This window comes from Cupressus sempervirens, chromosome 10 (genome assembly GCF_028749045.1).
Source record: "Cupressus sempervirens isolate cs-2001-9-10 chromosome 10, ASM2874904v1, whole genome shotgun sequence".
Taxonomy (NCBI): Eukaryota; Viridiplantae; Streptophyta; class Pinopsida; order Cupressales; family Cupressaceae; genus Cupressus; species Cupressus sempervirens.
The window spans coordinates 428,340,552-428,367,713 of NC_143127.1; the positions used below are offsets into that span (position 1 = coordinate 428,340,552).

The 27,162-nt window shown below is 30.6% G+C and overlaps 1 protein-coding gene and 1 long non-coding RNA gene across 4 annotated transcripts in view; one reads left to right on the forward strand and one right to left on the reverse strand.

Moving 5' to 3' along the window:
* Positions 1–11,531, forward strand: part of LOC149534544 (uncharacterized) — a 154,572-nt gene extending 143,041 nt beyond the window's left edge. Inside the window, exon 2 of the long non-coding RNA XR_016357194.1 lies at positions 9,433–11,531. This is a non-coding gene — a long non-coding RNA (uncharacterized LOC149534544). The remainder of the gene's footprint in view (positions 1–9,432) is intronic.
* LOC149534543 (uncharacterized) overlaps positions 1–27,162 on the reverse strand; it is a 288,767-nt gene that overhangs the window by 143,306 nt on the left and 118,299 nt on the right. The window lies entirely within an intron of this gene.

The window sequence follows — 27,162 nt, forward strand, 5'->3', positions numbered from 1 at the left end:
AATGATTCTTGACTATTCATGAGCCAAGGAAACCAAGAAGTAAGAGAATAAAAGGAAGTGGGCAATTAGTTACCAGTCATGAGGAGAGACCTCGATGGCTTGTTCAAAGTAAGTTTGGGCTCTGTCTCCGTCTTTGTGAAACTCCCAAATGAGTTGGGCGTAAAGTGAGAGTGATTCTCCATCTGCAGGATCGGCCAGAATTGCCCTTCCATAGAATTCCTCTGCCTTGTTAATGTTCCCTTTCACCTTACAACATGACCATCAGACACCATTTGCTTTCAATTAGAAGTAAAACATGAGAAAGAATAAGAATGAGAGATATCAAAATCTCCATGCCCATCAATTGTTTCAATGTGAACGAACCCTAATCATCATGGGAAGCTTGGTAGCTTACCTCGTGTAAATATTTGGCATAGTTCTTGAGAAGGAGTGGGTTTTCAGGATTCGCCTTTAACATCTCTTGATAATATGCTTCTGTAAGCCTGCAACAACATTCTTCTGGCTTTCTCATGTGGTGAAGTGCCAAATGAAAATGTGAGAAAGGTTTTTTACGTAGAATAGAATACTTGTCTCTAAGTCTCGCAGTTATATTCCTGGAAATCCAGATGGACGGACTCAATCTTGGCCTGATAGCAGGGAAACTTTTGAGTAACATTTTTGCATGCTATCTAGAGATTTCAAAAGGTCTGAAGAACTGTATAACCTTTTAATTGTGCATCGTTGTGGTGCTTAGAATTCTACTTATGTCCATTGGATATGGGTGCAACACAAGAGCATAGAACATGTAACGTCAGCCATCAGCATCTGCGTCGCAAGGAGTGGGTGGAGGCTTTCCTGCGGTCGAATCAGAGTGGGACGTTGATTTAGCCTGATTCCCTTTTTTTCAAATGATGAAGCAAATTCCTTTTTTGTTTTTATTTTTATTCAAGTAAAAATCTTTTGAGATAAATACGGTATATTAAATTTGGTATGTGGCATCTCTTGGTATGCTAAAATTATATTAATAGTTTTTGGTCTGATTGAAAAGACATTAGTGTAGTATGACAAATTTATAATATGTAAATTTATTGAGAGGTTATGTGTACTACAAGCCAATCAAAATATTATGTCATGTTCAATAAAGTAAATTATGGAGACAAATAAGTTAAAAATTTTATAATAGATTTGTATTCATTTTTAGTAATTATAATGCATGTCTTTTATTTTGAAATTATAATTTTAGAAATTCAAAATCTAAGGGGTTTAGCTTGGTTGAAGTGATGAATTCTCATTGTGGAGACCTTGGTTCAAATCCCAAGAAGGACATCTTTGTGGAATTTTAAGTTGTGACTCTTGGTCCTTCAAATGTTGTTTCTAGTGTGGTTGCTCGAAAGGAGCTTGAATAAGCTTGGAATTCTCAAGTTGTTGGTTGAATGAGCACAAGATTTATAAACAATTTCAATATTAAAAAGTTTTTTGAATTACCAATACATTAGGTATCTTTATGTTCCACAAAGCATTATTTGTTTGAAAAATTAGACCTCCTCCTCCTACTTCCTCTTCCTCTTCCTCTTGTTCTCTCCTTCCAAGAGCACTTTCTTTTATCATTTTTGGTTGATTTATACATTAAAAGTGAATGTCTAATGCATGTCCAAAAGAATAGTGAAGAAGGGAGTTAAGTATTTCGAGCATTTCATTGCATAGAGTCATGGAAGTACTCTTAAATTATCCTTGAAAACACATACTTCTTACCAATGTTGGCATTTCCACAAACATAGTTGAAAGAATTGGCAATATTGTACTTGTAGAGACCAAGGAACCTCAAAAAATACAATACAAGGAGTCCCTAGGTCTTTCATATTTATTTCAATAATCTATCCATATTATCGTGTGAGGTTGGTTACAATTATTTAAGACATTTTGTTGATTTCTAATCTTAAATGGCTATGGGAAGAACAAGACTTGGTAATCATTCTCTTGTTGGAGATTGAAATCTTGTGTATTTTATATTGTATTAGTGCCTAATTCAAAAAAAGAACAATGGTTTCAAGGTATTATGGATTTCATTGGAAGGACTATGTATGTTGACAATGCATCATATTATTCTCTCTTGCATATTGTTTGTTCTTATTCTCAGTAGTTTATCGAAGAATATGAGATTGCATTGTTTTTATGAGATCTTTTGTTAATTTTAACACAAAATAGTTTTGTAAAGCATTTTTATGATTTTATAACTACAAGCTTTAGATTTTGATTGTATTTGTATTATTAGCATCAACATTTCGGATCACACTTTGTAATCCAAAATATTGATGCTAAAAATACAAAGACCGTCGAAACCAAAAGCTAAGCATTATAATTTTAATCATTTGTGAAAATATGATGCCTCTAAACAATGGCTTTGTTTAATTTTTGTAACAAACTCTTAATAGTGAAATTATTCAAAAATATTTTAACATGCTCTTGATGTGGTTTACACTATTTATCTATTTTTATTTCTATAGTTTTTATTCTTCTAGAGTTTGAAACCTATTATTTTGTTATAAATTACATGCCATAAAGTTATGAACTTGGAAATATCTGAAAACCATTCTTTTGGATGTTACTATTCTATCTAATATCCAATACATAAAATAAGAAAGTGAATAATACATTTTAAATGGGTATTTTATTGTAATCTAATAATATGGGAGTTTAATATCATCTCATTAAAAGCTCTCTATCTATTTTTGTTGATCCTGATTTCATCATTATGTATTTTAAGTGGCTAATTTTATGACATGTAAAATGTTTTAAATGGAGTTATTATATTGTAAGAACCAAATTCTCTCAACAATTCCACATAAGAAAAACATTACCAATAAATGCAAAAATAAAGTTGAAAAGTCAAGACAAATAATATATTTTGCAAAACTGATTCCATTTAAATAAATGTTAGAAACATACACAATGAAATTTAGCTGGATCACATATAAGAATCATATTGTCATCACTTATCAAAGTACACATAATATTCCGATCAAATATTGTTTCATTCTCAAGCGCAATATCATATAACAAAGAACTAGAATTTCATAATTACAATTGTTTAGTATATTGACCACATGTCAGTACCATAATATGACAATAATGTAAGAATAAAAATCAAACACATGTATATGATATGCCAGCCTACACATCAAACATAAGGAAACATGAGCACATCATATATAAAGAAATTCTATATCAACAAATATAACAATTAAGTGAACATGCCATCGGACATGTGTCCATGTGCATGTAAATCCTATCTCCAAGCCATGGGAATGCTATCTATCTGCTATCATCAGATGGAAGAGTGTTTCAGGAGCTTTTATTGCCCAACCACGGAGTGGTTGGCTCCCTAAGGTTCTTCCTAAAAGAAGAACTTTCTGACTCTAGCATGAGAAGGCTAGCAACTCATGACGATTAGATAGGAAGGATCTGGTGCAACCATGTGACTAATCTACTATGAAACCATATGCCTAAGTAACATCTAAAAATGGATGTGGAAGAGGGAAATAAAATACAACCATGCATCTCAATCATATCCATTTAATTTTAAAGCTTGGCCAACAAAATAACTAGTGTAAGTAAAAGAATTGGCAAGTAGCAATGAAAGACTACCATAGTACTTTCAATTTTGTACCCTCCACTCTTTGCCCACATTCAACACCCTTCAAAAATTATAGTAATCATCTTAAGAATGTATTTAGTCAATCATTCAAACATTGATTTATAAGGGAACATCTTATTTATGTGCATGCATATGTTGAATTATGAGTAGGAAATGCATCAACAAATCTAATAGATCATTGAGGTAAGAAAAGATAACTTTGCTTGATTTACTTTTAATCATTTGGTATAACTAACAAGAAAATAATAAAAATCCTATTAATACATTAATAAGTTGGAATTACATAGTAAATTTTGGCATCCTACCTTCAACAATGAACATGCTTTTTTTTGTTATGGTCATGTCGAAAACTATAATTTAACTCACTCCATTATTCTAAAGTATGTGTATTGAGTAGGAAATGCATCAACAAATATAATAGATCATTGAGGTAAAAAAAAGATAACTTCTCTTGATTTACTTTTAAATTAATCATTTAGAATAAATAACAAGAAAATAATAACAATCCTATTAATACATTAATAAGTTGGAATTACATAGTAAATTTTGGCATCCTAACTTCAACAATGAACATGAATTTCTTTGTTATGGTCATGCTGAAAACTATAATTTAACTCACTCTCTTATTCTAAAGTATGTGTATTGAAGACTTGATAACTTTGTGGAAGAAGTTGAAGATAGAATTGAAGTTTAGTTTTGCACATCATCCATAGACTGATGGATAAGCATAAGTAGTAAATTGAAGTCTAGGTAATTTTTTGAGGTTTTTAGTAAGAGATAAGCCCAAGGGATGGGATTTGATTCTACCACAAGAAGAATTTGCTTACAATAATTATCTGAATAGGACTATTGGTAGATCACCATTCCATATTGTGTATGGGAGTAGTCCAAGGACTACACTAGAGCTAAGGAAGATGGAGCAAGGGGAGAGGACAAGTGCCAAGGTAGAAGACTTTCCTGAACATGTCAAGAACCTACATGAGGAGATACATGCACATATTACCAAGATGAACCTATAGTATAAGCTAGAGTAGATCAAAAAAGGAGACATAGGGAGTTCCAACTTGGGGATCTGGTTATGGTATACTTTTCAATCTACCCTGGGTATCTGATGCATTAGCATCTAGTGGTTTAAGGGAAATCCTGTATCAGCCAAAAAAAATGCTTAGTGTTAGTTTATGTTTAATGTGTTTTCATTTTTGGATACCCATTTGGGCCAAATAGAGATTCCAACTCGTATAGTTCCACTATTGGTTTTTAGGGTTAGAGTTTTTGAGCACCTTGGGATACTTGCCAATGCAAAAAATAGGTTATTTTGTAATTGAGCCATAATTATGATGAGTTAGAGGGTTTAAGTTGGAGCGATTATTATGATTTGAATTTAAAGCACTCCAAAAAAAGAATCAGGTCGAAAGGCTTTATAGTTTGAAAGTTATTGCAGTTTTAAGTTGCCTAGAGACCCCCTAAGAGCACTCCAAAGTCAGATTTGAGGCACTAAATGGCCTCGTCCGGGCCCAAAAAATGGGGAAAAACTGAAATTTTTCATAGGGCTATAGAGTGCTTGGACAACTTTTCAAAAATGTAAACGGTTTGTCAATTAGAGTCCTAGATTAAAAGTTATGCCTCCTGAAAATTGGACTACCATTTCTAGATTCTTCTAATTTTACACCAACTTTTGACGAATTTTCTAGAACCTTTTATTTTGGAAGTGGATGCCAAATGACATATTCTAAAATTTATTCCTAACCCTAAACCTAATTTCGGTTACTTAAGAACATTTCTGAAATTGTAAATGCAATTTTTGGTAGAGTTTGGGAGAAGGTACTATGAGAAGGGTTTTCTCTAGAATCTAATAACATTGTAAGCCCATAGGGCATGTCATGGAGTCTATTTTTTTTTGTACTAAATGAAATATCATATCACTTCTAATAATAATATTCCCCTTTTCTTGTTGTGTTCATTTTGTCTTGGGTTGTGTCCTCATCAAGTGGTCTTAGAGCGTACCTTCATCATTTCATGAGTAGTGGTTCACCGAACCCATCTCTCATGAAAATGAATGGGACACTTAGCATGCATTTGATCTAGCTGTATCTTCTATATGTGCAATAAAAAACTAGATTGACTTCATAGTATCTCAAGAACACTTAGAAAAATATTCAAATGTTTATAAGTTGTCAACAAAATTAAAATACTAATACTAATATAGACCAAAATAATTGATTACATTTGAATACACATGTCATCCAAATATCCTAGATTAAAAATACAATCATTGAAATTACTCCATCAAATCTCCATAAGGATCAACTAAAAAAGTTGGTATTTCTACGTTGTCAAACCAAAATTTGATACACAAATGCTTCTAAATTGCACACTAGAATTATCATTGGAAATTAAACCTCTAGAATAACGTAGTTTATTCATCCATCTTTCTTACCTTACATCTAAAATACAAAATATTAACCTAAAAATGAGAACTAACCAAAATATTGAATGCTTCAATATGTTGTATTCTCAACTTGTCATACTAGAGTAAATCTTCAATCAGACTTTTTCTTTGATCACATAATAATATGCAGATGAGTACAATGAATAAGAACTTGTATAGTGTGTCTTGACAAAAGTGTCCTCCTTTAGTTTATAAATAATCCTTGTAGATTGCATTGGGACACAATTAAGAGAGTGTTCAAGTATTTAAGGGGTACCTTGAGTATTATTTGTATTTTCATGGTTATCCTATTAGACCAAGACATCCAATATTTGCGGATATGTTGATTCAAATTGGACAAATGATATTGATAGTAGAAGATTCACTAATAGATGTATTATCATGATGTTTAGTAGTGCTATCAGTTGAATGAGTAAGAAAAAGGTTGTAGTTTATTTTTCCAATATAGAACAAAATTACAAGACATCTTACTCATTCTTGTTTAAGGATGCCATCTAGCTTAATAAATTTTGTTTCACTATTAATTTTGATGTGGGACAAATTATTGTCTATTCTAACATCTAGAGTTATGTTAATTTAGTGACACACTCTACTTTCCATGCAAAGATGTAAAGTGCATTATCTACAATTTCACTTCATTTAAGATATGATGGAATAAAAAGTGGATACATTTTTAATAACAAAGTCAATGAACACTTAGAAGTTTGAATGGTGTTCTGATTTCTAAGAGCTTTAGATCTTGAGCATGTGAGGGAGGATGAATCTTTCCAGGTCTTCAAAAAGTAGGATAATCTAGGGATTAAGGTGTCTCAAACTTAGGTCCTAATTTATTTTACTATTTATTCCACCTACTTGGGGATCCCTAAAATTGTGGAGCCTAACTACCTAGGTTTCTATGTTGGAACTATGACAATTTTTAGATTAATATGACACTTACTAATTTAGTAGAAGAGTAATGAAGTCATTTTTTGATTAATGACATTTTTGGTGGAGTCCACCTTTGAGAAGTGGTGTGAGGTAGTTGTTGCACATGGAAAAATGACCATGATGGGTTAGTCATTTGTTAGTGCTTTTAAAATTTTATAAGTGAAAGATTTAATGTAATGATGATTTTTTTCTTTATACCTCTTACCTTTTTAGTGTATAAGTTGCTTTTGAAAACTAGGTGAACTTTCTAATCGTTTATTGAGCTCTATAAATATGTGGTTTCTTAACATTTTTGTAATGATGGTTTTGATGATTTATAGGAAGTTATTTTATGTTGGAATTTTCATCATTTCTTTATTGCTATAATTACTCTTTATGAACATTGGCTATAAGATCATATTTACCTATTAAATCATTGTCGATTATATAATTATTACTTGACTTTTTTAGTTTAGCTATTTTTCCAAAAGGGTCTTATCAATTAAATTTGGTATTACATCTTTTTGTTTTTAAATATGAATTTGTATGTGTTTATATATTTTATAATAATTAAAGAAGTTTGTAAGAATTTATTTGCATTATATTTCTCATTAAATTTTTAAGTGTTATCTTTCACTTTTCTTCCTTTTAATCTCAAGTTCTAGTAGATTGTTGAATTGAAAAATAAAGCGAAGTTACTCAAAATCTAGTCTAAGAAATTATTCTACTACATGATATGAAATAAAGAAAAATTACAACATATTTAATGCCCACAAAATATTTTTAAAAATGAGAAAAAATATGTACTATCATGAGATCTCATAATAAACTGAATAAATAACTTGTTTGAGGGGAAAATACATTTGTTAGAAAGAGGGGAGGTGAAATTGACCAAAGTGAAAAGTAACTCAACTACCAAAAAAAATGAGATTCATGCTTATGGAAGATGCCATATGCTCTTATTATGACCTACTATGTATATCTAAAAAGACTAAAATAAATGTGTGAGCAAATATATGATGCCCAACTAAGGAAAATTAAAAACCTATGATAACACCATTTGTGTGCACAATGTTGAATCAAAAGCCTAATATGTAAGTTAAAACCTTAAAATTGAATGTCAAAGTCTATTCCAAGTCTAACGAAAAGATTGTAATCAATTTAAACAAAATGCACACGTGCTATACTATGATTGTGATACTCAAAGTGCAAGCAAGCACTATACTATGATTACATTATACCATGATAAGTAATCTATAATGGAAAATGAATCCCTAGATATATGAGTTGAGACAAATAGTGCTTAAAACATATACATAAATAAGAGTAAAAATTAATTAAGAAGATTAGGAAACTTAGCTCAAGGCTTTGTTGTAGAATATTCTTTATAGGTATTACTCTTTGTTTATTCCACGTGTCTACACTAATCTTTATATTAGATAACTCTATTTTGGGTATGTAATTAATTTTTTCCCACTCTAAGTCAACATTTATAGTTGTCAATCTACATTAATTATTTTGAAACCATTTGTTATAAAAATGAATATGTTGTCATATCTATTCAAGATTTAATTTGTCTCAAATGCCTAGATAGGGTGATGCCAATAACACTAATGAGGACATTGTGCCTTGGTGGAACACTTAAATCCTCTCTCAACCAAGGTAGTCAAAACACTTACATCACTTTAATAATTTTTATAATGTGAAAGACGTTTCAAATAGTCATGGAAATGTGTAAGTTTAGTTTATCAATCTTGTTGCAGATTTTATGCTCTACTATAATTTAGAGTTGAAATTCTCTTTGAATAAGTCTCCATATATCTCTACCTGAAAACAAATTAATTCTTTAGATTCAATTTTAATACCACAAGCTTAAACTAGATTTAAATCCATCCTTTTTGAATCATCTATACTTTAAAAGAATAAAACTTGAAGCTCCATGGAGACATCTAAGATGAATTCATTCAAAACTTATATCATATAATACCAATAAAGAAACACTTCTTATACATTAATTATTATTAGAAAACAAGCAAATTCAAACAGATAAAAAGGAAAGGAAAAAATACCAGCTATACACTTTTTAGTCTTATAGCATTCTTATTAAGATAAAACTTTGATGTTGTAATGCACTGCTCTCTAGCAGTTGTACAAGTAACTTGGGAATTAAGTTTGGAAAAATAAATCAATTTTGACTATTTAACACTTTTAGTTTAGGAATTTAACCTTATATGGTTTGACAGTAGTTCCTTATTTAGCCTTGCATATGTGCGAAATTATGAGTATATGTTGTAACAAGGTGAAGGCATTATGACAATTGCTATTGTTCCTACATTTAAATCTGTTTCTGGAAGTGTAGCTCCAACGTATGCATATTTTCATTTCAATAATACACTTGCATCTTTTGATAGGGCTCACTATACATTGCATTGAAAAATCTCAGGTGGACCTGGTTCATGGCAGCACAGTCTAATCAATTCCTACTATTCGGGTGTTAAATTTAGAGAGACCTGCTCTGAAAGTAGAAATGTAATTGTACTGAACTCATACGGTTTTACAGAAATAGGCATTCTTGATTTTCAAAAGGTCAAAATATGTTCAGTATTCATATATTCATATCAGAAGTCTCTTTACAAGGCTGTAGACATTAGCACTTCTGTCTATAAGCAGCTTATAACTGGCTAAGGATTCATATATTTACACTAAAATCCTCCTTTACAAACTCTTATAAACAGAAGATAAAGTCAATAAAAAGATCAAACCTGATTCCAATCACTCCAAGAAAGTAAACATTCTCCATTGTTTTCCTCAACTTCAAACAGCGGCATATTTTGGGAGAATCTCTCATACAGCACCATCACTCTCCTCCCAGTTCCATAAAAAGTTGGCATATGAGGCAATTACATAGCTGCCCACATAAACCATTGCTAATCATGCATTGCTAGAGAAACCAAGAGAACCAAGATTTAAAAAGCTTAAAAAGGATGAAAGCGATTCTTGACCAAGGAAACCAAGATGTAAGAGAATAAAGGGAAGTGGGCAATTGGTTACCAGTCATGAGGAGAGACCTCGATGGCTTGTTAAAAGTGAGTTTGGGCTCTGTCTCCATCTTTGGGAAACTCCCAAATGAGTTGGGCATAAAGTGAGAGTGATTCTCCATCTGCAGGATCGGCCAGAATTGCCCTTCCATAGAATTCCTCTGCCTTGTTAATGTTCCCTTTCACCTTACAACATGACCATCAGACACCATTTGCTTTCAATTAGAAGTAAAACATGAGAAAGAATAAGAATGAGAGATATCAAAATCTCCATGCCCATCAATGGTTTCAATGTGAACGAACCCTAATCATCATGGGAAGCTTGGTAGCTTACCTCGAGTAAATATTTGGCATAGTTCTTGAGAAGGAGTGGGTTTTCAGGATTCTCCTTTAACATCTCTTGAGAAAGTTTTTTTAAGTAGAAAAGAATACTTGTCTCTACGTCTCGCAGTTATATTCCTGGAAATCCAGATTGACGGACTCAATCTTGGACTCAATAGAAATTTTGAGTAACATTTTTGCTTAGAATTCTACTTCTGTCCATTGGATATGGGTGCAACATAAGAGCATAGAACATGTAACATCAGCCATCAGCATCTGCGTTGCAAGGAGTGGGTGGAGGCTTTTGTGATAAATATGGTATGTGGCATCTCTTGGTATGCTAAAGTTCTATTAATAGTTTTTTGGTCTGATTGAAATGACATTAGTGTAGTATGTTGGAGTGCTGGACAAATTTATAATATGTAAATTTATTGAGAGGTTATGTGTACTATAAGGCAATCAAAATATTATGTCATCTTCAATAAAGTAAATTATGGACAGAAATAAGTTAAAAATTTATAATAGATTTGTATTCATTGTTAGTAATTATAATGAATGTGTTTTATTTCGAAATTATAATATTATGACCTCAGATTTCTTAAAGTTTTTTGAATTATCAATATATTAAGAATCTTTATGTTCCACAAAGCATAATTTCTTTGAAAAATTAGACCTCCTCGTCCTTCTTCCTCTTTTTCTTCTTTTTTCCTTCCAAGAACACTTTCTTTTATCGTTGTTGATTGATGTATACATCAAAAGTGATTGTCTAACGCATGTCCAAAAGAATAGCAAAGAAGGTAGTTAAGTATTTCCTGAGCATTTCATTGCATAGAGTCATGGAAGTACTCTTAACTAGCCTTGAAAACACATACTTTTTACCAATGCTGGCATTTCCACAAACATAGTTGAAGGAAATGGCAATATTGCACTTGTAGAGACCAAGGAACCTCAAAAAATACAATACAAGGAGTCCCTAGGTTCCTTTCGTATTTATTTAAATAATCTATCCATATTATCTTGTGAGGTTGGTTACAATTATTTAAGACATTTTGTTGAATTCTAATCTTAAATAGCTATTGTAAGCACAAGACTTGGTAATCATTCTTTTGTTGGAAATTGAAATCTTGTGTATTTTATATTGTATTAGGGGCTGATTCAAAAAAAGAACAATGGTTTCAAGGTATTATGGATTTCATTGTAGTAAGGACTATGTATGTCGACAATGCATCATATTATTGTCTCTTGCATATTGTTTGTTGTTATTCTTAGTAGTTTATGAAAGAATATGAGGCTATATTGTTTTTATGAGATATTTTGTTAATTTTAATACAAAATACTTTTGTAAAGCATTTTTAAAAGTTATGATTTTATAACTATGAACTTTAGATTTTGATTGCGCTTCTATTATTAGTATCAACATTTTGGATCACAATTTGTAATTTATCATCACAAATTTTTACATCTCTCTCTCTCTCTCTCTCTCTCTCTCTCTCTCTCTCTCTCTCTCTCTCTCTCTCTCTCTCTCTCATCTTGATAATGGATCACATAGTGTTATACAAAATATTGATGCTAAAAATACAAACACCGTCAAAACCAAATGCTAAGCATTATAATTTTAATCATTTTTAAAAATATGATACCTCTAAACTATGGTTTTCTTTAATTTTTGTAATAGACTCTTAATAGTGAAATCATTCAAAAATATTTCAACATGCTCTTGATGTGGTTTACACTATTTATCTATTTTTATTTCTATAGTTTACACTATTTACCTATTATTTTGTTATAAATTACATGCCATAAAGTTATGAACTTGGGAATATCTAAAAACCATTCTTGTGAGGTTACTATTGTATCTAATATCCAATACACAAAAGAAGAAAGTGAGAAATACATTTTATATGGGAATTTGCAATCTAATAATATGGGAGTTTAATATCTCATTAAAAGCTCTCTATCCATTTTTTTGTTGATCTTGATTTCATCATTATGTATTTTAAGTGGTTAAATTTTATGATGCGTAAAATGTTTTAAATGGAGTTATTATACTATAAGAACCAAATTTTTTTAACAATGCCACATAAACATTACCAACAAACACAAAAATAAAGTTGAAAAGTCTAGACAAATGATATATTTTGCAAAATTGATTCCATTTAAATAAATGTTTGAAACATACACAAAAAAAATTAGTTGGATCGCATATAAGAATCATATTGTCATCACTTATCAAAGTACACATAATATTCTGATCAAATATTGTTTCATTTTCAAGTGCAATATCATATAATAAAGAAGTAGAATTCCATAATTACAATCGTTTAGTATGCTGACCATATGTTGGTACCATAATTTGACAATAATGTAAGAATATACATTAAACACGTGTATATGACATGTCAACCTACATGTCAAACATAAGGAAACATGAGTACATCATATTAAGAATATACATTAAACACATGTATATGACATGTCAACCTACACGTCAAACATAATAAATATGAGTACATCATATAAAAAGAAATTTTATATCAAGAAATATAAAAATTAAGTGAACATGCCATCAGACCTATGTCCATCTGCATGTAAACCTATCTCCAAGCCATCAGAATGCTATCCATTTGATATCATGTGATAGAAGAGTGTACCAGGTACTTTTGTTGCCTAACCATAGAGTGGTTATCTCACCGAGTTCCTCCTAAAAGAAGAAATCCTTGACCCTAGCACAAGAAGGCTAGCAACTCGAGATGATTAGATTGGAAGGATCTGTTGCAACCATGTGATTAATCTACCATGAAATGATGTTCTTATGTAACATCTAAACATGGATTTGGAAGAGTGAAATAAAATATAACCATGCATCTCAATCATATGTATTTAATTTTAAAGCTTGGCCATGTAAATAACCAATGTAAGTAAAAGAACTGGTGGGTAGCAATGAAAGACTATCATAGTACTTACAATTTTGTACCCTCCCATTTTTGCCCACATTCAACAGCCTTCCAAAATTATAGTAATTTTCTCAATAATGTATTTACTCAATCATGTAAACATCAATTTATAAAGGAACGTCTTATTCATGTGTATCCATAAGTTGAATTATGAGTAGGAAATGCATCAACAATTCTAATAGATCATTGAGGTAAGAAAAGATAACTTCTCTTGATTTACTTTTAAATTAATCATTTGATATAAATTATAAGAAAATAATACCAACCCTATTAATAAATTAATAAGTTGGAATTACATAGTAAATTTTGGCATCCTACCTTCAACAATGAACATGAACTTCTTTGTTATGGTCATGTTGAAAACTATAATTTAACTCACTCCCTTATCCTAAAGTATGTGTATTGAAGACTTGGTGACTTCACAAAGAGATTTCTATTATAAGTGTATTGTTGTTTATATAAATATGAGTAGTATTGTTTTATTTGGAAATAAAGAAATAGATAATCTTCGAAGTAAAATTATTGCAAATCTAAACTTGTTTAATACTGTCAAGTCTACATGTTTAGATAAATTTCAAAAAATTATTTTTAAGATATTATTCAAATTGACATATGCATAACTTGTAGCAAGGAAACTAACCAATAGTCTTGAGTCTTATTTGATTTCATTCATCACATAACAACTCAATCATTCTGTGTATACAAACTCATACTCAATATTTTCTTTGTTGATCAAAATCCATAATTTTAATGACATAACTGATTGGATTTTTCTAAACACCTACCCCTACATACACTCAAATCTATGAACTAAAACAATGAACTTCACTTCACTATTTACACTTCATTGACTAGACATAATTTATATTGCATTGATTTTATCATTTTTTTAAAAAAAATTGAGAAACCCAAAAAGCAGACACAACTATGATATTTGACCTATTCTAAAAAATTCTCAGTCCAAAAAATAAAGCATCTGATGCAATAAAACAATAGTTCTAGATAAAACCTCATCTGTCAATGATTTACAAACCTTGGATATAATATTCAAAACGTGTTTCAAATAAAACATTTCCACAAGGAAATTATGCATGGAAGTTGTTGTTTGTTTGGTCATTCCTATTGGACTTAAAAATATGAACCAAAAAGAACATCATTTGGAAGTAAAATAATTTTTTGTATTAAAGAGAAAATATATAAATTAGAGGATTTAATAGCCAAAACATGGTTCAAGAATTTTTTCTACTGTGATGAGTCAATGTTTTTATGACTCTTTGGAGCTAGAAAAATCTTCTTATTGATGCCTCAATCTTAGAAAACAACTATAGTTGGAAACATTTAAGCTTTAAATGCTTCTAGCTTGTCATTTCATAGAGGAAAAACATATTTTCTTGTTTATCTTACTCATTTAATTTTATCAAAACCAATAAATTTTAACTAAAACCAAAATGAATAAAAACACACTCTTTTTAGTCAAACAAAACCAATAGCATCAACAATCTTCATTTCCATACTAAAAACTTCAAAGAAAACAACGATTAAAACCATCTACTCAAGAGACTAAAAATAAAAATAAAAAAATCTACCAGTGAAACAAAAAGAGAAGAATCACATGACGAGAAAAATATTACTAGATCTTTGCAGACCAAATCTAACCTGCAAATTCATGGGTTCAGATATTTGTGTTTATACAATGTATAGCAAAAAGAATGTTTGGGTTATTAATGTAATCGTTCCAAATACACAATAGAAATTTTTATTTCAAAAGAAGAATTCTAGATAACAAGCATTGGGGAATTTTTTATTAAAAAACAACTGTATAAAACTAACAACAAAAAGGGAACAGGGTAACCTATGTAGAATCATTGATTTTCTCAATGAAATCATTGGCTTTTCCCAAGCAATACAGCTCCAGCTCCTAAAATCTCTCCTCTAAAATACTAATTGTTCCTTTCAATAAAAAACTCTAAACTTTCAAACTTAAATTTTCTTAAGTCCCTAATACAACTCAGAAGAGATTGTTTTTCCCTAGAAATAAATATTGTTCTTTTCAAACTTAAATTCTTCACTTCTTAAAGAACATGTTCTCCATTACTTTCATTCCCTCTTTTTCTAACTAACAGTATAGATAGTTATTTTAAAAGTCATTGGCATTAAATTCTAGTTCCTCCCATATAGGATTATGAATTCAATTAGTTTTTTGGAGAGATTTATTACTTTTAGTTCTATCTAATACACCTAAATTCCTCAACTAACAATTGGAGTTTAAATTTGAGACATGTTAATTACTAAAAGAAAAGAGTGCAATTACTTTTCAATCTACATTTTAATAAATCAAATTAAAAAATACACATATTTATTATGCATACTAACCATTAAAATAATGATGACATCGAACAAAGTTTATGATAAAAATAAAAGTAAAGATAAAAATAATGTAAAAACAAAATGAAACATATTAATTGTGTGTACATCTACACTAGTCAATCCAAGCCAACCTTTCAAAAGAGCTAATCTCCTCTACCTCAACCACTCTTCCACCTTCAATACCTGCACACTTAGAAACTTGACATCAACCATTGAGTTAGTATTGTCATCATTAGAATAGAAAAGTAACATCATTATATTCAATATCTCTTATCAATTCATGATTTCATTAACATTTAATAACATGAATTAGAACATTCATCATTCATATAAATTGGGATATAAAGATGTAAATACAACCAAAACATTAACCATCATGTCAGTAACTCATAAGATCAAACATAAAATGACTAACATAATGATGGCTAATAAGTTAACTTCACCCATTTAATTGCATTTACAAAAAGTCTATAGTGTATTTGGCTCGGTGAAGTCATAACATAGTCAAACATTATCTAAGTCAAATAGAATCAAACACATAACAAGTCTTGAAAGATAGCAAGTCAAAATTTGAGTCTTGACATATACTCTTGGTTTCCCATGTTAGATCATTTAGCATTTAAATTCAAAGTTTCCATAACTAATAAATACATTAAGTATTACCACTTATGACATTTCTTTAAACCATTGTATCAGAATGATGATATTGTTATTGTAGAGAACAAGGAACTTTAATAAATTTATTATGTGAATTACTTATTCTCTATATGTTCTTTTTTATTTATTTAAATAATCCTTGTGAATAGTGTTTTTAGTTGTAACAATTTTATTTATTTCCTTAGTAGGAATCAAGAGTCTATATATACTGTGAAATATGGTTAGTGGATATTAAAATAAAGGTGAAATGATTACAAAGTGTTTTTAAATATGAATAGTGTCTTTCTATTAATTAAAATATTAAAGCTACATATTCACAAAAATAGGTTAAAGATACAAAGATCACCCCATGAGAGTTTGTTCAAACCAAGGTTAGAAACTTAACAAATATAAATATAATTGTTTTGTGTATTTTTTGGGTAGATTATGTTCCAATTTTTGCATCAACATTTTGGATCACACTCTGTGATCCATCATCAAAATGAGAGAGCTAAAGGAGAGAAATAGATAAACAACCCTTAGGAAACCATGGCAATGACAACCAAGGGAGGAGGATCATGGTAGTCATCAAAACCCCAAATATCAGTGGGGTTAGTGGGTAACTCAGGGGGATCCCACCCATTATCAAATAACATGATTATGATGTATTTTATGGAAACAAATCTGCAAATTTGATTGAACTGACCTTATTTATAAATATCAATAAAACATATTTTTTTTGTCAATATCAACTCATAATTTCTCCTTCTATACATTTTTTTTTGTTATTTCTTATTTAACATACTTGCACACTATATTAGATTTTTATTTTCAAGCCTTTTATTTTCAATAAATAGTATTTTAAAAAATTTTAAATTTTTGCAGTCTTGTAGTAGGCCCTTAGTGATGCTTTTAATGAGAATTATTTGAATATATTTTTTATTTGATATAGGTCATAATCTATTTCTTATTCTATCATTTTTTTTTCTTAATCTATTATTTATATTGTAGTTAAAGATAGTAAAATTATTAGTAGAGTGTCCCTTAGATGTCACTGTTCTATCAAATATAAATAAAATTATTTATTTTATATAGATCGTCTATTGCAATCTAGTAATATATCTTCTTATATATTAATAATATCTTTTCAAAAAAAGTTTAGTGGAATTTGGTTTATCTTGATTCTAGCCATTATAAGTTTCTAGAGGTTATTGAATTTTATTAGATTTGAGAGGTTTCTCTATTTTTTTACTAGTTTCAATGAGTTTATTGTCATTTTCATTGTATTATTAGATTTCTTTTGACTTCTATAATTACTACTCATATGATTCCATTGAACACATCAACCCTAATTCTCAATAATAGTTAATATAATAGACTTTTTTGTCTTTTTAGTAAGAGTAATCTTCTTAGTAGCATTAATGTTATTGTCATATCAAGTAAATTGATAAATGGAATGAACACTAGGTGATATTTACAATATTTTTACTTTTTGATCATGACCATTGACTATGGTGTAATCATGTGTATAAAACTTAATGTATCTAGTACACATCATGTTAACATAAACATAAAGGACTTTTTTTCAAAAAAAAAAGAGAATAATTCAATCACCAAACTCTTAATAATATTGTAAATAATATGTCACCATAAATTAATTTCATAATTTATATATTTAAATAATAATAAAATTTAAAGATGATCTCTATACACAAATTCAAATATAAAGAATATCAGAAAAAATTGAGTTACAAAACATAAACCTTGAACTCTAGGATATTTCTTATTTTTGTGAGATAATGCTGAAAATTTTGTTAAACAATTTAACCCAATGTGAGATAGAAAAAAATTAAACATTTGATATAGTTTGATTCTATGAAGTGATGCATACTAGAGACATAAATAAATCTTATACTAGTATATCTATTATTTTTGTGAGAAAATATTGACAAATGTGTTAAACTCTTCCCCCTAATGTGAGATGACTATTTTTTTGAATTTAGATTTTTGGGTTCATGGCATTGAGCATAGTAGATTGTTTTACATTCTAATTTTATATATATAGAGTACTAGAAATAAATTAAAATGGCTAATATCATATTTATAAGGAAACATAAATAAATTCTAGAAGAAATAATTTCATTTAGAATTATTTTATTTATCATAGTTTTATTTATTGATGGTTTTCTAAACATAACTTTTATGACCTAAAAGTATCAAATTACATTCTTATAAGAAAAAAAATCTGATATAAATTATGATTTTATGCTTTGAATTCATAATTTTTTACATATTTTATTTTATTGAAATATAGTAATGAGTGAGGTTTTGCATTTATTGATATAATGTGTCTTTATATGATTTTGAAAAATGAAATCTAGTCTTTTGGAGCATTTTTTTAATATTTTAATAGTGTTAAATCAATTAGAGGGAACACCAAGTAACTTGATCCTAAAAAAAATGAATAAATTCTTAGAGAGGTTGGCATTAAGTTCTATCATTATCTTATAGATTTGTAAGTTGTTTGAGAAAGTAGGAAACTTGTGCATACAAAATAAAAATATCACTATTTGTCACAACACATTTTGCTAGCTCCCTTTATTTTGTTAAAGTGATGTTATTTGACTCTTTTAATTTGGTCATATGTGTTAACCTAAGTCATTGCAATTGAAGCTATTTAGACATGTGATTTGGCTATTTTACTCTTTAAGGCATGTGATTATACTTTGATATCCTTTCATATTTGAATAAGAAATCAAAAGTCATTAATTTTATGAAACAACTATTCATGGAAATTGAAAACATGATGATTAAAATTTATGTATCTAAATTTGGATTTGGATTTATGGGCACTAACTTACTAATGAGAAAATTGAGTTTGATTGTTAGATAGAGAGTTGAAGGAAAGGGTGTGGTTGAAGTAGAAAAGGCTAGCTCCTCATGATGTGTTTAGTAAAATGTCATTTGAAAGTACACACTACTCACCACTTTTGATTTATTTATTTATTTATAAACTTATCTTTGTTTTTGTAATTTTAGCATATCAAATGAGTTATTAGTAGTTAAATTACTTGATGGTGACATATTATTTATAATATTATTTTTTGAATAAGAAAAGCAACAAGAGGGTGTTGACCTATAGTACACCAGTAGACATTGGGCATTGTTAAACATTAGTAACAACACCTACTACCAGATATCCATAAACCCAATCATCAAAGAGCTTCATCTAGATCTACCTTTGTCAAAGAGAAAGGTCTAAAAGAGACTAAAACCAATGTCAATATTGACAAAGGTCAACTTGGGACAAGCCCATTCAAAAGTTGTAAACTTTAACCAAAAATAATAACAAAGGACTCAAGTGAATCATTTAAAACTTCTAGGATACACTCAATTACAGGAAAACAAAAACCAAAAAGACACTTTCATCACCATAAGATTTGATAACCATACTCAAACATAAAATTGCTTGTCCATTCTTCTATGTTAGAAACAAAGATCGATAACCATCTAGACCCCTTGTTTAGGTCAACACTCTCAAAGATCTTCCAACCCACTGTAGTCTCCTTTTCCACCTCAATAATAAAAGGATCAACCTCAATAGAAATAGGGGGAAGAAAGATCAAAATACAATGGCTAAGATAGTGATGCCACCATCCCCAAACCCCTCCACAAGTGGTAGCCCTAAAAATCTCCCACTTTATAAAAGTCTTCTCCACTTCCAAAATCTCATATTTTCTCTCCATGTCGATAGGAGAAAGCTTCACCTCCATAGAAGCCATGCAAGAAGAAGTGAACACAAATATCCAAGTCCACCACCTATATAACTATACATTTCTCATAACCAAAGAACTCTAGAGAGTCGTCCCAACAAGGAACCAACCACCTAATAAATGGGAAAACTAGAATTGAGTAGCAAGTATAGAGGCAAAAGAATATCCAATACCCAAACACAAAAAAATATTGGGAAACTTATCATACTTGGAAAAAGGCTTGAAGGAGATACCCAACAAATAAGACTCCCAATTAGAGATTTTGCCCACCAAATGTGCAAGGACAACAAAAAAACCTAAAACTCTGTGCTTGTGAAACACATGGCCACCAAGTAGCATCAACTTCCACATCCAATAGTTGTCATAAGGATAATAGCCCAGTAAACCATCCAGCATAGGGGGGGAGTGATAACCCCCACCAAAGCATTGCTCATAGGAAACCATAAAAAAACTCAAAAAATAATAAAACTCCTAACAAAAGGAGAGGAAAATATAGGATCCTTCATATTTAATAAAAATGCCAAGAAAATAATAGGTGAACCAAGAAGATAAAGAGCCAAGGATCAAGCACATGAAAATGTTGATAATCCCTCCATTGCCCATTTTACAAGTGAAAATAGTGACATCTAGGAGAAACCCATCAACAATATCACCATCAGATGAATCAAAAGAGAAAATAGGACTCCATCCATTGTGAATCCCTCCTCTGTTATGTTTTCTATGGCCAACATGGGACCCACATAAATGAGAAAAATCCCACATCAAGATGTATCTCACCATCCCATGAAAATGTAGCCATAAGACCCATGTATCTAGATCAGAACAAACAGAGCAAGGGGACTCAGAGACCACCTAATCCAAAAGAGATAAGGGCCCTAAAATCCCCATAAAGAGTCCAAGGAGCTCAAATTTTTCCATTTGATTCTTCCATGAATCAATTTGTATAGATATTGGATAGCTATTTTGGAGTACATATCTCTACTGTCTAATTACCTTTCTCAAGCCATTTGGAATCTTTGATTCTTAACACCATCATTCCCCTTTTTTCTTTTTTTCATTATGTACCTTGACTACACTTAGATTGTGTGGCCAAGGCATTGGTGTCATTTCTTAGATTCTTTCTTTATTTGATAACCTTTGTGTTCCTCTTTTAAGAACTTTATGGAAATTCTCACCCCAAACAATTACCTTAGCAATTCCTTGAAAAGAACTTTTGTTTGAACTAGTAGGCTTCAGTCTATCCCTTGCTACCATCAACTTTGATCTAAAAACACCAAGATAATCAATCTTTTAATTCGTAAGGTGTTGAGAGCTATCAATCTGTGATTCTAATTTCAAGAATGAAAGTCCTTTACACCTGTAAGTAGCATCCATTTTCAGTTGGTACAAAGAAACAAAATCATTTAAATGTTTTGACAAAGAAATATAAAATCTTGAGTACACCTAACCCCTAGAATGATGCAACTTTGAAAGAAAATAAAACAAAAAGAAATGAAACATACTCGACTCAAAGAAAACTAACACCTAACTAGAAAGACTAAAAAGAGTTAAGAAAACTAAAAAATTTATCTACAAAAAACCTTGAATAATAAGAATGTGGGGTGGTTTTTAGTAGATTTCTCATGATGTGCAATATGAATGAACCACCCCATATAGTTCTAAGAAAAATTAATTTGTCTTTGTACTCAAAAAAATAAAACTTAGACAATCTTGGTTCAAATTCTGAGCACAAATCACACAAAATCAGAAGTTGTGGTAACTCTCCATGACCGTGATTAATCTAGAAACAAGTTCTCCTACCTTTAGCATCATATTCAAATTGAAAACCATCAAAATGAGAGGGATAATGGAAATATATCACCTGATCTAGTGATTCTCCCACCATAGGGGTACATTCACACATTGTAATCTCTCCTTCTGGTGGTCTTATCTCTTGGTACAGAACTCCGTGTGCACTTGGAACACTTTAGGTTCCTTTAGACTAGAAAAATTGATCATCAGCTTTCCTTTCAAATTATAGGATTCATTTCTATCATTGATCAAGATGTTTTCTACCTCATATCCCAAAGATGCCTCTTGGAAATCATACTTTCCCTCCATTGTGATTGCCCAAGCTAACAAGAAATCAGGACAACTTTCTTTTGAATGGAACCCAAATGGATGGATTCTACATGACTCATCTATTGCATGGTTTGATATATGTGCAGAATACCAACAAATAGACATTTCCTCAATCAAGCTTGAGATTTTCAAATTGAGCTCTCTATCCATCTCTTCTAATGACAAATCTTTTTTTGAGAGAGGTATCTTATCATTATCAAATGGGTAATCAATATCATAGTAGGAAGAATTGGTATCTTCATCTTGATGACTTTATGATTCAAAAATCTTACCAACCTTAATATCTTCTACATTTCCATCACTTTTTGCAACTTCAAAATTTTCTACGTCCTCAAAATTTCATGGCATATCCACACTTATTGCAACATCAACACTTGGAAGAATTTTTTCATTGAATGTGAACACAAACTCCTCTTGATCATCTTCATCATTTTCTCCTCCTATAGATTTATCATATGATTCAAACATCATTGCACTAAACTACAAAGGTTTTTCCTCCATGATTTGTGGAGGCTGATCCAAAACATGATTGTACCCATATCCATTTTCACTTGGACTCATACGTATAATACCATTATTCTCATTTTTTATGTTACTACAAAGGCTAAAATTTGAGTTCTGATTTTGAGAATAATTATTTAGGGCAACAAGTTGTTTTGGATGATCATCTTGATTTCATGAGGAATTCAATTTTATTTTAATGAGTTCATTGGGTAAAAGAGACATGGTCTCCTTCATGGCCTTAAACTCTCTAGCCATATTATTTTCTTCTTCAACGGATGCAGTTGCCTTCTACTCAAAGAAAGCAATCTTTTGAGACTTATACCCTAAATATGTAATTGTTGGCATTAGAGTAGTAGTAACCTAATTCATGAATGAAATAACCTCTTTGAAGACCTTTTGTATTAATGTCTCTAGGTGAAAGCCTTCTTAGAAAAATAGAAGTTGATAAATCCATTGTTCTAAAATAGATATGGATAATAGCCTCTTATGGTACAGTGTATGGAAACTCCAGTCTCTGATACATCCTATACAAGCAATGATTGAACTGTGAAATACTCTCATGGGGATCTCTCTTAATTGAGATGAACTAATGATCTAGGATAGCTGGATCAATATAGATCTTGAATTGTTCTAGAAACTTGCTCTCAAAAGAATTGCAATCCCTTATTGATGCTTGTGGTAGATTAAGGTACCAATTGAATGTCATTTCCCCCAAAGTGCAAGGAAAAAGGTGGCATACCACATCCATATGCTGAATCTAGTTTTGATTACAGTATCTCCTTGAAAATTTTAATATAATTGTCTATTGTTTGTGATTCTCCATGGATGAACCGTGGGAAAAACTTTTTAGGATTTTTGAGCAGTCATGCAATGGACAAATTAGATTCAAAGGTAAAATTTGGGCACTGAAAAAAGACATGGTGCATAATGATGGGAATGTGTGATGGAGGATGTAGAGCAGATGATGATTATGGAATCTATAATGCAAATGGGTGGAGTTCTTGGTATCTATTTATCATTGTGATGCTTTTGAAAGTGACTGAGTTCTAAGAACTTGTGTTTATTCCTAAAAAAGTGCACCTTTGAAGAAGTGCACACTTTTTAAAAATAGTACACCTACACACATGCATACCTACCCACCTTGTGCACCTTGCACATCTGTCCACCTTGCACACCTATGCACCTTTGAAAATTCACAGACTTGGGATTTTTTAAAAAAAAATTGAACTTCTGAAAATTGTAAAATTTTCAAACAACAACTTAGGTTTTTTGAGTCAAATGCTTTTAAGGTCCTCCTTCTAGCACCACTTCTATTGAGCTATCATTTTGAATGATGCTTAACGATAGGAATCCTCTCAAACTCCTCTCTTGAAAAGATAATGTGGGATCAACTCCAAGGTTTTAGGCAATATTGCAACCTAGTGGAATCTGGTCAATAGAAGATAAATGTGAGTGTTCATTAGGAGGCCTTTTTTGGTTTGAAACCAATTTCAGATCAAATGGTCAATCTGCTTTCTATTTCAAAATGAACCACAAAAGAGATATGTTTTTGGTATTTTTCTATTTTTTATGATGAATGCAATTTAACAATACAGCTATATGAATTCCTAAATTAACCAAGTGTTTTTAAAATCAAATAATGAAGATAGGGTAAAAAGAAGTTTAAGAAAATAATATGAAAAGTAAAATCCTAATGGGCATAACCCACATAAACAATGTGTTTGTGAGTTAAGCCTTTGAAAAGATCGATGGGTAACCAATAAAAATAGGAGTAGCACATCCCTAATTCTACTGATGCAATCATCGATGGGAATTTAGTAACCATAAGATGTTTCACTTTTCATCAAATAATAAGGCCATAGAAAGTGCACTCATGCCAGATGGAAAGCTATGTAGGAACAATATGGTGATCTCTTATCAAAATAAGTACATTAACATAATTTGTAGACCCATAACAAACACCTAAATTAAAAAATTGCACAACTAGAATAATGCAATAAAACTATTGGCTCAATTACATTCCATGAACATAAATCCACAAAATATAACACACTTAGGCAAGAATCACTACACTCCAAATGCAAGCACCAATAATACATATCATTGCATCAAAATAATGGTTGCCTACAGTAAATATTACATTCCTAAATTTATAAGAAATCTTCTCCTCAATGTTTTTTGAGAGTGAGAGATATCTTTATCCAATCATATGCTTCTAAACTAATAAAAAAATTTTAATTATTTATAGAATAAGTCTCTAACTAGTGCTTAATAGGACTCCATCCATATTTGTAATGTCCCCTTTTTAGCATTCATAGCATGATGTTGTCATTAGCCTATTTCCTCATGGTCCTGTAGGCTAACTAGGACATTAAAGGGACTTAGAGGCCATTTGGCATAGATAGTTTCAGTTGTAGGTCTTTCTGAGGAGTTTTGAGGCAACTTTGGGCATATTTACTATTTATAGTAAGTCATCTTGGACATGGTCGGACATCCAAGGGCAGTGGTATGTCGATGGTAATTGTTTAAAATCGACAAGAAGACTTGTTTATCATTGATAAGATTTGTTATGCATTGATAAAGCTATTTTATAAAGTTAAATTTAATATTTAACTTTATTAATGCATAGACTATAGTTTGTGAGAAATATTTAAATTAAAAGAGTCCCCTTTATTTTATAACACATTGGAGACATAAGTTACATAAAGGGAGTTATGTTTTATCCCACATTGAGAAAACGAAGGATTGAGCTCTTGTGAGAACACTATAAAAGAAATGGAAGAGCTTCTTTTTAGTATGCTTGGATGAAGATTAATGTTATGTTGTTGGATATCTGATTATCGGGCTTGGAGGATGGAATCCCTCTTTGTTAGCATTCTCTTTGTTGTTGAAAGACACAGTCAGGAGGATTAACTGTGTTTCCAAACACACTGGGTTTCATTTAGTGTTTTTCTACAGTACGGATGAATAGTGTTTTGCTACAGTGCGCATGAATAGTGTTTTTCTAAAGTGCCGATGAATAATGTTTTGCTATAGTGCGCGTGAATAGTGTTTTGCTATAGTGTGGATGAATAGTGAATTTGCTACAGTGCATGAATAGTATTTGCCACAAGATTATTATTTATTCTTGCTGATTTGAGGGTTTGGAAGGTTGCCAACTTCATCTGCAAAAATACTACAACAACTAATTCCAGGTTTCTTCTGTCAAATTTTTATACTTTGCATTGTAGTTGTTAAATACAAGACTGATATTTGTCGTAGCATGCTAAACAATTGTATGAGCACATTTACATGGAAAAAATTAATATTTAATTAGCAAATAAGAAGTTTCATATTTTCCTATATATTGTAGTATGTGTTCCAAGTGTTTGACAAAAATGATATGTTGAGTTATTAAGCAAATCAATTGATATCATAAAGTAGCTTGCAAGTTTCTTTATTTTGGAAAAAAATAGGGGAGGATACTACAATATTTATATCAAAAAGGCACCATACCACATCCATATTCTAAATCTAGTTTTGATTATAGATCTCCTTGAAATTTTTAATATGATCTTCTATTGTCCATGATTCTCCATGGATGAACTGTGGGAATTTTTTTTTAAGATTTTTGGGAAAGTCATGCAATGGACCAATTAGATTCAAAGGTGAACTTTTGGCATTGAAAAAAGACATAGTGCATAATGATGGGAATGCACTATATTTGAAATGTGTGAAGTAGAATGTAGAGAAGATGATGATTATGGAATTTGTAATGCAAATGGGTGGAGTTCTTCATATCAATTTATCAATATGATGCTTTTGAAAGTGATTGAGTTCTATGAACTTGTGTTTATTCCTAAAAAAGTGCACCCCTGAAAGAAAAATTTCTCGAAATAGTGCACCATGTGCACCTGCACATCTTGTGCACCTACGTACCTCTAAAAATTCATAGACTTAGGTTTTTTTTTTTGAACTTCTAAAAATCATAGAATTTTCAAACAACTTATGTTTTTTGAGCTAAATGGTTTTCAAGCCCTCCTTCTAGCACCAATTCTATTGAGCTATCATTTTGTAGGATGCTTAATACCAGGAATCCTTTTGAACTCCTCTCTTGAAAAGATAATTTGGGATCAACTCTAAGGTTTTGGATGATCTTACAACCTACTAGAATCCACTTAGTAGAATATAAATGTGAGTGTTCATAAGGAGGCTTTTGCCAGTTCAAACCAATTTAAGATCAAATGGTCAATATTCTTGTTGTTTCAATCTTAACCACAAAAGAGATGAGTTTTCGGTATTTTTCTATTTTTATGATGAATGTAATCTAACAATGCAACTATATGAATTCCTAAATTAACCAAGTGTTTTTAAAAGAAAATAACAAAGATAGGGTAACAAGAAGTTTAAGAAAATACATGAAAAGTAAAATCTTAATGCACATAGGCCATAGAGACAATGCATCTGCAAGTTAAGCCTT